General features: G+C 44.5%; 1 protein-coding gene across 1 annotated transcript in view; it reads left to right on the top strand.

Annotated features, from left to right (window-relative positions):
* Window positions 1–10,304, top strand: part of LOC121869641 (probable cytosolic oligopeptidase A) — a 196,242-nt gene that overhangs the window by 129,633 nt on the left and 56,305 nt on the right. The gene's annotated exons all lie outside the window — the stretch shown is intronic.

The following is a 10,304-nucleotide window of genomic DNA, read 5'->3' as shown; positions in this document are numbered from 1 at the left end:
CAGCATTAATACTTGTAATAAAAAAAACAATAAATTAGTAAAAAAAAAAAAGAAAAAAATTTTTTTTTTTTTCTAAATAATGTTCGTTGTAGGAGTTTCATTCGTTATAGCAATTTCAATTTTATAGGTAAAACCGTTCGTTATAGGAATATTCGTAGTAGGATCCGTTCGTTATAGCATACCCCACTGTAAATGACTTATTACATACATTGGTGTTTCAACAAAAGCCTTCATTAGAGAAAGGTAAAGGAACATACAGTGAACATACAGATAAATGTAGGTGTTGAACAGCAAACACGTAGTGTAGTAATTCCCTCCCAGATGGTGTTAGGAGGGACCTCACGTGGTGTATTAGTTCCCTCATAGATGGTGTTATGATGGACCTGACATGGTGTAGTGGTTCCCTCACAGATGGTGTTGGGAGGGAAATCACATGGTGTAGTAGTTCCCTCACAGATGGTGTTAGGAGGGACCTGATGTGGTGTAGTAGTTCCCTCCCAGATGGGGTTAAGCAGGACCTGACGTGGTGTAGTAGTTCCCTCCCAGATGGTGTTATGAGGGACCCCACGTGGTGTAGTAGTTCCCTCACAGATGGTGTTATGAGGGACCTCACGTGTAGTAATTCCCTCACAGATGGTGTTATGAGGGACCTCACGTGTAGTAATTCCCTCACAGATGGTGTTATGAGGGCCCTCACGTGTAGTAATTCCCTCACAGATGGTGTTATGAGGGACCCCACATGGTGTAGTAATTCCCTCACAGATGGTGTTATGAGGGACCTCACGTGGTGTAGAAATTCCCTCACGCGAGTGAGGTGTATTCCCAGGCCTTCCTATCGTAGACGGATTAACACATCGCTGGTTGTTGTTGGGTCTCACGGGCAGTTATCACTGAGTACCTTTGACCTCACTGTGTGAAGTTTAACTTGGGTACGACTCGGCTGTTACTGTTGAGTTGTTCTCACTGACTTAAGCACTGTTCAACACTGGTTCCATTCCTTTCCTAAATGAAATTGTAACTTCTGGCTAGAACTTGTTGATATTCCGGTGGGGGGGAGGGTTCAGGGGAGGGAGTTGATATTGGCCAACATAACAGTTGACCTGGCTGCTGCCAAAGGAGTGCCAGGTACGTCTTGACCCTTCAGTGGTCAAGGATGTAGTGTGTGTGCTTGTGTGTGTGTAAATATATAATAATAATAATAACAATAATAATAATTAACGGTTTATTGAAAAAGTTCTGCAGCCCGAAGGCTGAAAATATACATTGGACAAAACTGACTTATTACATACAAAGACATGGGGTGGGTGGGTCGTATAACAAAAGCTTTCATTACTGAAAGAAGAAGGAACAATGATTGAACATACAAATTATTATAGTTTACGGTTGATGGCCTGGGCCTGGGCTGGTCATGGAGACACCGGGTGGTGTGGTGTTCACGTGGTGCAGTAACTCGTCCTCGGGTGTTATCTCGTAGTCAGGTGTGAAGCCTACCCACTGCTGTTCCCATGGTGGACTGATTAGCACCTCCTTGTCAGAAGATGGCGGTCAGTTCCCAGGGGTGCTTATCTCACTGGTGGGTCACGGCTCTCACTGGTACTGTATAGTGCTTAATTCACTGGCTTAAACACTGTTCATCACTGTTCAACACTGATCCCACTTCTTTTTTAAATGGAATTGTCAGAAAACACTGGCGTGGCACATCGCCGATTAGTGGCTTGAACTCCTGCAGCAGCTGCACCACATCCTGAGACTGTTGTTGTGAAAGATGGAGTACTTTAGAGCTAGAGTCACACAATATACCTGTACTGGAATTACAGATTTTTATGGGGTCATCCACTTGGGAATTAGTGTCTGGTACCACCTCCTCTCCTGTAACTGAACAAACCACTTCACTCCTACCAAAATACATTTTCAACCTGTTGATATGAGTCAGTCTCTCTAATTTTCTCTTGCCTGGAGTTGCTATGACAGAGTTGAAGTCATTTACTTTCTTAACTACAGTGAATGGACCCTCATATTTAGCTTGAAGGGGATTTCTATACAGGTGTATAAGTGCTAAAACCCTGTCTCCAGGTTTAAATTCTCTAGCTTGACAATGCTCATCATATCGCTTTTTAATTTTCCCCTGAACTTCTGACAGATTTTCACGAGCAATCTCACCTACTCTCTTCAGTTTCTCTTTAAACTTCTGTATATACACTGACAAAGGGACTTTTATCTGATGACTTATCCAACTTTCCTTCAAAACAGTCATAGGACCTCTTACAGCATGACCAAAAATCATTTCAAAGGGACGGAATCCTAGGGAATCTTTGGGACTCTCTCTTATGGCAGACAACATAAGTGGCACTCCTTCATCCCATTCCTTATCAAACTCCATACAGTATTTCCTAAGCATAGATTTAAAAGTCTGGTGGAACCTCTCAAGGGCACCTTGGGTTTGAGGGTGGTATGCAGAAGCTAAGTATTGCTTAATACCGAACTCATTCATCACCTGCTGGAAAAGGAAAGAAGTGAAGTTTGTACCCTGTTCTGACTGTACAACTCTAGGAATGCCATATTGAGTGAAGAAGCTAGTCAGAGCCTTTACTACACTCTTTGCCTTGATGTTTCGCAATGATATAGCCTCTGGGTACCTGGTGGTAGTACACATGATTGTAAACAAATATTGGTGGCCACATCGACTTTTTGGGAGAGGACCTACACAATCAATTATAACCCTGCTGAATGGCTCATCTATCACAGGAATGGGTTTTAGGGGAGCAGGTTTTATGACCTGATTCGGTTTACCAGCCATCTGACATTCATGGCAAGTTCTACAGTATCTGGCAACATTCCAGGCCAGCAAAAATGCGACAAAATTTTCTTGCATGTTTTCCCAACTCCTAAATGTTCTCCCAAAAAGTCGTGTGCTAACTTCAAGATTTCTCCCCTGTGACATCTGGGAATCACAACCTGATGCACAACATTCCACTCTTTGGGGCGCCGGTGGGTAGAGCGGTACCGCTCTTGCCTCGCAAGCGAGATGTCACGGGTTCGATTCCCAGACCGGTGGAAAGTTGTTCAGACACACTTCCCAGCCTCCCATGGTCCCTGTTCACCTAGCAGCAAAGTAGGTACCTGCTGTAAATCGAAAGTTGCGAATTCGTATTAAGGGACAAGTTGTTGGAGCTTCCAATAACTTGCTTAGACATAAACCATTGACTCTTCAGGCTTCTATGCCCTTAACTCATGAGACAAAGGCAAGCATGAACTTGGCATGCTTCCCTATTGGGCACTGTAAATGCTTGTGCGCTTCACCTTACACAAGGATGTAGGGGGTGCCCAATAAAAAAAAAAAAGGCATTCCACTCATCAGCAGGATCAGATACAGACCTGAACTTCCTCATAAGTAACCCTGAATCCATGTACCAACAAACAGGCAAGCGAGCCGCTTCTTCCATATCCACAGCCTTCCTACATAGTTCAGCTAATTCGCAGTCACTCTGCTGATCATCTATCAATTTTTCCCTAGGGACAGGTACTTTCTGAATGGTAATCTTGTCACCAGAAGACAGATCAGCTGCAGATTTGGGGGAATGAATGTTAACTGAATCTTTAGCTTCACTCACATCTCTCCCACCAATGTCACTATCAAATGAATCATCCTGAGTGCCAAACAGATTCTCAATATCTAAATCATTTACATCATTGCCAAGTGCACTACTATCAGCAATACAAGGCTCAGGGTCAACTGAAGGTGCGGTCTGTACCTTATGCCGAAGAGTCTGGCTCCTTGTAACTGCGCATAAAGGAAATAAACCTGGGTATTCTTCAATTAAACCAGTATTATTCTCTACTGTAGGAGTCGAAGATACCACAGGATCTGGCACCACGCTGGCTCCTGCAATATCATTACCCAGCAAAAAAGTAACCCCTGTCACAGGAAGAGAATCTTGAATACCAATAGTCACCCAACCAGTCACAAGTTGAGTTCTCAAATACACTCTACACAAAGGGACAGTGATCACTCCACCAACACCCTTAAGCACCAAATGCCCTCCAGTATAGGAATCTTCAACGTAGGGAACAGATCCTTTCAAAAGAACACTGTGAGAAGCACCTGTGTCACGCAAAATCTTCGCAAGGTACAGATCACCTGATTTTTCAACTGCAACTGAACCATCAAACATGAAAGGTTCAAAAGAATCCTCCTTTGGGCAATTACTAACTAAAGTTTTGTCAAACTTCTCCAGAGGTCAGAATGAGAGCACTGGCTCTTCCTTCTTTGCTTTCAATTTAGGGCAATTCGCAATCACATGACCTGGTTTCTTACAGTAAAAACAGACAAATGCTTTAGTCTTGGCATATGTCTTGGAAAGCTCATCTGAGTTTCTACGAAAATTTATTCTACTAGAAGAAGCAGTTCCACTATCCTGCCTACCACCCATTTCCTTGGTTACAAAACCCTTTCCATCTGAATGATTTTGAGATATAACAGGATACATTTTGTGAGTAAGGGCATAGCTATCAGCTAATGCAGCAGCTTTATGAACATAAATAATATCTCCCTCCTAAGTACAATTGTATACATATCTCTCGGAGTGGCTCTTTTGAACTGTTCTAAAATCACCAACTGAACAAGTTCCTCAAAAGTTTCTACCTTGCTAGACTTTATCCACCTTCCACACATTTTATTCAATGAATAAACAAATTCTATATATGACTGTGCATCAGTCTTTCTCATAGTCCTAAATTTCACTCTATACATTTCAGGAATGACTTCATACACCTTAAGAATTTCTTCTTTCACTAAATCATAACTATGACAAACTTCACATGACAAAGACAGAAATGCTGAACGAGCTGACCCAGTGAGCACACTTTGAATCATAATATTCCACGACTCTTCAGGCCACTGAGAAGACTTTGCAATTTTCTCAAACTGCATGAAAAACTCTTCGGGATCCTCCTCGTCAAAGGCAGGCATAAGTCTCAAATGTTTTGTCTCAGATTCTAAAGACAATGCCTGTAAGTCTCGTCTTCTACTGCCAGCCTGTGCTAACGTTAATTCATGCTGCCTTTCAAGCTCTCTTTCCCTTTCTTCTCTTCCTTCAAAGTCAACTCATGCTCCATTTCTAGCTTTCTTATCTCTACAGCTTCCCTGGGATCAAATGCACGCAAAGTCAGTGCCCCCCTTGGTAGCACCTCTTCATTCACAAGTTCAGTTAGGACTGCATTTTGAATCACAGACTTCCTTTGACTGTGTTGATACTAAATTTCATATGTATCAGCAAGTCTCATCCAATCATCCTTTTGTAGTGCACAGTCTTTCAACATTTTCACGGATGGATTTTCAACAAACTCTTCAACATCCAAATTAGCCATGATTAACCAATAAGAATGTCTATATCAAAATAGATCCCACCAAAATCATCACCTCATTGCTATGGGGTACAGTGATCCCTTGGTTAACGAGCGCCTCGGTTAACGAATTGCCTTCCATAAGATTCTTCACTTCAGTTTACGAATTCCTTGCGAATTTTTCCCAACATGTTTTCGCTTGCATTTGGCTGTTCACCAGCTGTAGTATTAGTCCGCCAATACAGTCATCGGTTCTAGGGCTTAAATTCGTTACCATTTTAGTAAATATCAAGAAGGTTGTACTATTCAATCATTTTAAAAGTTTCATTTTAATTTTTGTAGTCATTTTAACAATTATTGAACATAATTGAAGTACAGGAAACTAGTTTTTTGCGCGCAAAACAACCACTCAACACACCAAGCTTGGCGTCAGTTTGTTTATTGGTTCAGAGGAAGGAACATCTTGTTTGAGACTCTTCAACATAAACACTTTTTCTGTGTTTCCAGTCAAATTATTGGTCATTCTGAAGTTTATTTTACACATTGACAATATATAATGCAGTGCAGTGTTGATTTCAAGAAAATAATCTTGAATTACACCAAGTGAACTAAAATTTTATGGGTGAAATGGCGGCATGGGGTGACTTCTCTTCTCCCTTCTCCTCCACCCCCACTTCCTTCTCTTCTCCCTTCTCCTCCTCCACCTCCCACTTCAAATTCACATCAGCTTCATCATCCAGGAGCCTTCTACATACACACCTCAAGGTAAGTGTACTTTACTGCATTTTTTTTTTTTTTTTTTACTTTAGGTAATTTTCGGTGAGCTGGAACCAATTTACCAAAAACCTATAGAAACAATGGTTTCGGTTAATAAAGTTTTCCGTTAACGAACAACCTTCTGGAACGAATTGTGTTCGTTAACCGAGGGACCACTGTACAGTTAACCCTCACTTTACGCGGTTAATGTAACCCGGAGGGTACCGCGGAAAGTGAGGAACGCGTAAAGTGAATAACATAACATATGGGATTAATTGAAATGGAGTCCGGGCCGATCCCCAAACTCCACTTTTTGACGACACACAACTATGTTGTAGTAAAAATTTTATCTTAACTTTATGATGGTATGAAAAAACAAGTAATATAGAAGAGGTTAGGTTAGGAAAGATAAAGGTTAACATAGGAAAAATAAAGGTAAGGTTAGAAAACTAAAAATTAGGTGTAACTTACGGTAGTAGAAGAGATGGGTCGGCATACGGGGATGGAGGCTGGTTCCGAGGCAGAGGGCAGATTACTGGCCCTCAGGTGAATCACCATTACGAGGTGAATCACCATCACTGTCACTTGAAGTTGTCAGGGCTTCCCTGATAAATCCCTCAAAGTCATCTTCACTGCCACTATCACTGGCTTGGGCTGGCTGTGGTGGGTTGCGGGCGAAGAAATCTGTTATGCTTTGCTGACGGCTGGCGTTGATGTTGTCGTGATACACCTTGATGTACGGCTCCATAGCCTGCACAAGCCGGGTATGGAAGACTTCATAGCGGTCATCGTCATTGTCGCGGGAAAGGAAGGACTTCATCTTCTCTGCACACTCCATGGCACCCTTAATATCACTATGACTTAAATTGTGTTCTTCGGAGACTGACGCACCTTCTTCCTCCTCTTCACTGACGTGTTCTTCTTCCAACATCTCGTCGGCAGTCACTTCAGGATCTCTGATCACCTCCAGGATGTCGTCGTTGGTGGTCTCGGAGAAGCCTGGAACTGTAACAGTCTGCGCAGCTTCTCTGGCAAGGTCCACTGCTACTGCAACATTCTGAACCTCACCAGTCACAGATTGACTCCTCCTCTCACCTGGTATTCCATGCAACACATGTCTCCATGCGTGACGAATTGTAGCAATAGACAGCTGATCCCATGACTCCACCAAGAAGTCCACAGCTTTCTTGATGTTAAATACTCTCCAGAATTGTTTGAAGAGTATTTTTTGCTGTTCTAACTGTTGATCCTCATCTTCTTCGCTCTTGCTATCGGTGGTGGTGTCACTCAGGTTACGCAACTCTTCCCTGGTGTTGGTGTAGTCGTTCAGGAGCTGGAATTTTTTTGTTGAGAATGCAGCTTTCACATTGCAAATCAACTCCTGGTCCATGGGCTGGATTAAAGACGTAGTGTTGGGAGGAAGGAAGACCACTTTTACGTTGGGGTGACGATCTAACAGTAGGGGCGAGTGTCCTGGTGCGTTGTCCAGCAGCAACAAAATATTAAATGGGACATTCTGTCGCTCACAGAATTTCTTTACATCGGGAACAAAACAGTCATCAAACCAGGAGAGGGACAGTGTAGAGAACATCCATGCCTTACGTGCTGTCAGCCAGTGGACATTTAGCTTGGTCATGTCCATGCTCTTGTAGGCGTGCGGCTTGCGGGCTGTGTGGATCACCGATAACTTGAGCTTACAGGTACCGGAGGCATTGGTGGTAAACAGGACGGTGATGCGTTCCTTCTGCATTTTCCGGCCCCGAATCCTGCTGGCATTCTTCACAACGAAGGACTTGGAAGGTAGCTTTTTCCAGAAAAGACCAGATTCGTCCATGTTAAACACCTGGTCGTCACTGTACTGTCCTTCCTCCATAATCTCACGTAAAAACGGAGGAAATTCCCGAGCCGCAGCACGATCAGCACTCGCTTCTTCACCACCAATGTTTATATTGGTGATCTTGTTCCGGATCTTAAACCTCTGTAACCACCCAGAGGAAGCATTAAAGGGTTTGGGCTCTGAAGTTCCCATCTTTCGTGCCACTGCCATGTACAGTTCACGTGCGTAGTCCTTAACAGAGCGCGTGTCGACCGCCATGTTCCGTCGCGCCTGACGCACCAAGTACCTCACAAGTAATTTTTCTGTCTTGAGAAGCACCTGGTTGTGAAAATACTTGATCATAGAAGCACCTGTAGACTTTGTGATCTTCATGTGTTCCTTTATCTTGGCTGAATCCTTCTTTATAGTCCTTATCGTAGATTCGTTCACGCCATGCTGGCCCGCCAAATCAACCTGCCTTGTTCCTTTCTCCAACTCTTGGATGATGCTATACTTCACCTCGTAGCTTAAGGAACGTCGTGTCTTCTTTGGTTTAGTGCCGCTGGGTCCAGGTAAGGAAAGGTTTCTCTCTGGGGGTGGTGGTCCGGCAGAAGCCATTTTACGGAACAATGGATGCGCGTTTACACGGAGTGGCCTTGAGGGATGAAACTGCCGCGGCTAGGTCAAGCGTCGTCTTTCCTCCCTCCCTCCCTCCCCCGGGTGGACACGTCATAATACTTTAAGCCAATTACAGCTAGCAGCAGAAGGGGGTAGGGATGCATGGCCAATCACAGGTCTGATACGTCATATGACGTCAGTGATAACGCAACAAAGACACACACTGCGCAACCTTACCGCGCCGCTTGCCCAAGCGGAGGGAGGAGGAGGGAGAGGCAGGCAGGCAGGCGGGCGGGTGGCGGGTGGGGCGAATCTAAAAATAGCGTCGCGCCGGACACACCCCGCGTAATGGGGTTCACTTACCGCGTAATGTGAGCACGTGAGGTTCTGGCAAGGCAACCCGTTAACGTGGAAACGCGGAATGCGGGACCGCGTAAAGTGAGGGTTAACTGTATACTTTTTCTGTGGGTTGGAAGCAATTACCCAGTATCCCATTGAAATAATTGATTCAGTTAACGAAATTTTCGGTTAACGAACGACTCTGTGGAACCAATTGTGTTTGTTAATCGAGGGACAACTGTACAGGCAAATAAAAAACGCTAGCAATGAGGCAAGGTGCTGCATCTGACACGGTGCTGGAGAGAGAGTGAGTTTGACGTTGGGGTGTGTGGGTGTTTGATGGAGGGTATGGGTGATGTTGGGGGTGTGTGGACTGTGTGGGTGATGTTGGGGTTTGTGGGTAATAATAATAATAATAATAATAAACGGTTTATTAATAGAGTTGCAGCTGGTGGCTGAAAATATAAAAACTTACATTTGATTTAGACATAATGATATAATATGCATTGAATACATTTACAGGGCTGGACAGTACATAAATCAGGAGTTGTTTATTATTTTAACAATAGATGGGATGGTGCTGTTCTTATATCTATCAGTGCGGGCTCTTATGGGCTGTATTTTGTTGTAGTGGCCGACTGCACAAGTTGGGTGGGGGGCAGGAGGTGGCGATGACGAGGGTGGTGCAGTAGTCCACGGCCAAACCATCCAGTGCTTGGTGGTGGAGGTCACTGAGGGATGACATTTCCAGGGTGGAGAGAGCGTTGGTGTAGCTGGAGTATTCTGCGCCGAGCATGATTCTGCAGGCCCTTTTCTGTACCTTCTCTAGCTGACGTTGTTGGGTGGAGTTGAGAGAAGACGACCAGGCTGGTGACGCATACGTTAGTTTGGGGAGAATAAAGGCGTTGTAGATGGTCCTCAGCTCTGGCGTGGGTGTCCCAAGTGACCAAAGTCTTCGTAGCATGTAGAGACGGTACGAGGCTGCCTTGACTGTGTTATTTACATGGGCCTTCCAGTCAAATTTGTTGTCTATAGTTACACCCAGGAGTTTGGCAGACTGCACCAGCTGGAGAGGATGGGCACCCACTGTGACTGCTGGGGCTTGCACTGGAGTGGTGGCGGTATTGATGTGCATGACTACGGTTTTGGTGTGGTTGATGGTGACCTTGTTCTCCATAGTCCATGCCTGTGGTGTTGGGGGTGTGTGAGTGATGTGGGGTTGTGTGTGGGTGATGTTGGGGTGTGTGTGGGTGGTGTTGGGGTGTGTGTGGGTGGTGTTGGGGTGTGTGTGGGTGATGTTGGGGTGTGTGTGGGTGATGTTGGGGTGTGTGGGTGATTTTAGGTGTGTGTGTGTGATGTTGGGGTGTGTGTGTGGGTGATGTTGGGGTGTGATGTGGGGTTGTGGTGGGTGATGTTGGGGTGTGTGTGTGGG

The sequence above is a fragment of the Homarus americanus genome, unplaced genomic scaffold (assembly GCF_018991925.1).
Source record: "Homarus americanus isolate GMGI-L3 unplaced genomic scaffold, GMGI_Hamer_2.0 scaffold32583, whole genome shotgun sequence".
Taxonomy (NCBI): domain Eukaryota; kingdom Metazoa; phylum Arthropoda; class Malacostraca; order Decapoda; family Nephropidae; genus Homarus; species Homarus americanus.
This window is presented reverse-complemented; position numbering and strand designations above follow the sequence as displayed.